General features: G+C 48.7%; 1 long non-coding RNA gene across 1 annotated transcript; it reads right to left on the bottom strand.

Annotated features, from left to right (window-relative positions):
* Window positions 1-706: 706 nt before the first annotated feature.
* LOC135980515 (uncharacterized) lies at window positions 707-3332 on the bottom strand. The gene is made up of 4 exons (XR_010597546.1): window positions 2733-3332; window positions 1977-2142; window positions 1455-1515; window positions 707-905 (listed from the first exon to the last, which is right to left on the bottom strand). It is a non-coding gene; the product is annotated as an uncharacterized LOC135980515 (long non-coding RNA).
* Window positions 3333-3350: the final 18 nt, after the last annotated feature.

Raw genomic sequence — 3350 nt, 5'->3', positions numbered from 1 at the left:
TCCAGCCATTTTGCCATGGCCTGGAGATCTGAGGCAGAAGCAGGCACTGTGGTTAACTGTTTTAATGGCATTTTGGCCCTGGGAGGAGGAATTTACCCAAATATTCCAAATATCCCCCTTCCCAATCTCCAGAGGGGTCCCAAAGGTCTGCCCCCTTCTGGGGTCTTAAATGTTTCTTCTCCTGATGTTACTGCTGCTGTAAGATTTGAGAGTGCTGTTTTAACTCTCTGTACCCAACCTGTTTTTCAGTTTCTCTATCTGTTGCTTGCCTGGGCCCGATCCTGCTTTTTCCAATAAACAGTTCCTTTCCATGGGCACAAGCCTTGTTCCACTACCAATTTAGCAAGGAGGGTGGGCTTTCCAACTAGCCCCCACCCTTCCTGGTTCCGTTTCTTAAACATTTTCTTCAAAATTGTGAAATTACCACAATATTACTTACAAAAAAAAAAAAAAAAAAACATAAACCACACTACACTGCCCAAACTCCTATATCCTTCAGAGTTTGGTTAATTAACTGAAAGTTTACGCTCTTTTTCCTATAGTGCCAGGCTTGCTAAAGCTGGCGGTGTGCACACCAGTTTTATAATAACTGTGGATTCTATGCTTGCTCCCCTTTCGCATTCTCCACCAAAAAGTACTGCACAGGATCTTTTCAGGGGGAATAAGACAAAACGCCACATTTATTAGTAATACATGTATTCATTAACACTGTATTATATGCATATAATATATTACACTTACACTCACACACACACACACACACACACACTCCGTCTTGTTGTTACCAATTAGTTGCTCCCCTTAACTTCACTGGCCAGGTGAGTTAGATGGGGGAGGGGGTGGAGCCGGGCTTCTGCCGATCCGGATCGATGCTCCCATGTTGACAAGACGAGACCCGGGGTTCTCTGCAAGACACCTCACTTTTATAGCAGCTTCCCTCTCATGCAAATCTATACCAGATTCAAACTCTGTGTCTGTGTCTATTGGTCCTTTGTGCTGCTTTCTTTTGAGTGTTGTCCCAATGCTGCAAAGAGGGTGTTTCCAAAAGAAGGTGCTTGCTTCTAACCCCCGAGGCCCTCAGTATGTCTGCTTGTCTTTAATGAGCCCACTTGACACATTTTATTGTCCTTGGGTCTGGCTCCCAGCCCCTCTCCAACAGTTGAGGCTGTCTGGAGGTGCTGCCTTCCATGCCTTGCTCATCCACACCTCATTCATTCAACAGGGCAATTGATTAAGAGTGGGGGGGGGGAGAGCTCTTGTTCTACTGCTAGCAAACAGAAATTTTTCTTCTATCTTATTCTATCCTTAGGGGCTATAATATTATACCAAGGGCAATGCAAAGTTTCTAAATGAGGCTTTGATACAAAGTTCCATGAAGTTATATGGAGTTATATGAAGAGGCACAATGTAAAGTCATATGAAAATTATCAGAGATTGATCTACAGTGCGCTTACCTCCCCTCCGAGGCCAGGCTGAACTCCCAGATCTCCTCGTCTGTGCTGGCGTAGCCGTTCTCTGCACAAGGAACGGCCGACAAGGGTGCGTCAACGCGACAGAGGGTGGGAGGGCACCGCACTGGGCTGGTCCGATCAGAGCCAGCCAGCAGGTGGTCGCCAATCAGCGTGTGGCCCTTTACGTCCTTGGGACCCCCCCAGACCACTGCTATCATTAACTCTTTGCCACCAAAGCGCCATCAGTGCATCCTCACGGCTGGACAGGCTGTGACCATGTGGGCTGATACGTCTGGATGAAGCGGGCCTATCACTCCTGCCCACAGGGTCAGAGCAATGCCAAGAGCCCTGGGGTGGGCTCCATCTGTCCCAATGGGCAGACATGCCATCTGTAGGGGCAGGGAAACACCCCAAGCCTTCCCAGCTGCTGCCAGCCCCAGGCCCCACATCAGCGCTGCCGGCTGCTTTGCCAGCCAATGCCCAGTACTCACGGGGGTCCCCAGGAGGGAAAAGCCCAGCACCCACCTTGCTGCACGTTGTGGATGAGCGCCTGCAGCTCGGGGTGGGACTCCGCTTTCTCCCGCAGGGCATCCAGGATCACATGGTTCTGGGAGGAGCCGGTCACATCCGTTTGTCTCAGGCGCCTTTCCAGCAGGCGAATCTGGGCTTCTTTCTGAGCCACCTGCAGCCCCTGTTTGGCAGGAGCAGGAGGTTACCTTCCGTCCAGCACACAGGACGGGCCAGTGGGTGGGACGGGGAATCAGCTCCTGGCTTCAGTCCCTGTCCCTGGGCACAGATGCAGGTTCCACACCAGCCTCACTCAGCTGCTGCTTGTACCCCTGTGACAATGCGGTTCTGGCGGAACCCAACTGAGAGTGCCAACTCAGGACAAATTGCTCAAATAGGGCAGTTACAGCCCAAGGCTGGGGTTTTTTCCACCTCTAAGGCAAACCAAACCAGCCAGACTAGGAGGACTTTGGTCTCACCCCACTGGCTAACCGCAAGTCTCACAAGCGGTCTCCTTAGACACTCCAGTTTCCCAGTATTACCACCAGTGCCACTCGTTATGGGGACAAATGGTTATGAAAACCAATACCCCAGTAAAAGAAAAAAGGTTCTCCTGATCCCAAAGAACCAAGCCCCAGACCCAGGTCAATATACAAATCAGATCTTACTCACAAATCACGCTGTTGCCAATCCTTTAGAATCTAAAGGTTTATTCATAAAAGGAAAAAGATAGAGAGGAGAGTTAGAATTGGTTAAATGGAATCAATTACATACAGTAATGGCAAAGTTCTTGGTTCAGGCTTGCAGCAGCAATAGAATAAACTGCAGGTTCAAATCAAGTCTCTGGAATACATCCCCCGCTGGGATGGGTCCTCAGTCCTTTGTTCAAAGCTTCAGCTTGTAGCAAAGTTCCTCCAGAGGTAAGAAGCAGGATTGAAGATCAGATGGAGATGAGGCATCCGCCTTATATAGTCTTTTCCAGGTGTAAGAACACCTTTGTTCTTACTGTGGAAAATTACAGCAAAATGGAGTCTGGAGTCACATGGGCCAGTCCCTGCATACTATGCTGAGTTACAAGGTGTATCTGCCTTCTCTCAATGGGTCCATTGTATAGCTGATGGTCCTTAATGGGCCATCAAGCAGGCTAGGCAGAGCTAACACCATTTTGTCTGGGATGTCACCAAGCAGCATAGCAGAAGTTTGAAATACAGACAGTATAGAGCCAATATTCATAACTTCAACTACAAAATTGACACACACATATAGACAGCATAATTATAACCAGTAAACCATAACCTTGTCTTAGACACCCCATTTGACCCCCTTTATACAAGATCTGGGTGCCACTACAGGACCTTGGTTGCAACAATGATCTATATGGTCCCAGAGGAT

This window comes from Chrysemys picta, unplaced genomic scaffold, assembly GCF_011386835.1.
Source record: "Chrysemys picta bellii isolate R12L10 unplaced genomic scaffold, ASM1138683v2 scaf3834, whole genome shotgun sequence".
NCBI classification, from domain to species: domain Eukaryota; kingdom Metazoa; phylum Chordata; order Testudines; family Emydidae; genus Chrysemys; species Chrysemys picta.
Note: the sequence above shows the minus strand (reverse complement) of the source record. Positions and strands in the feature narration are given on the sequence as shown.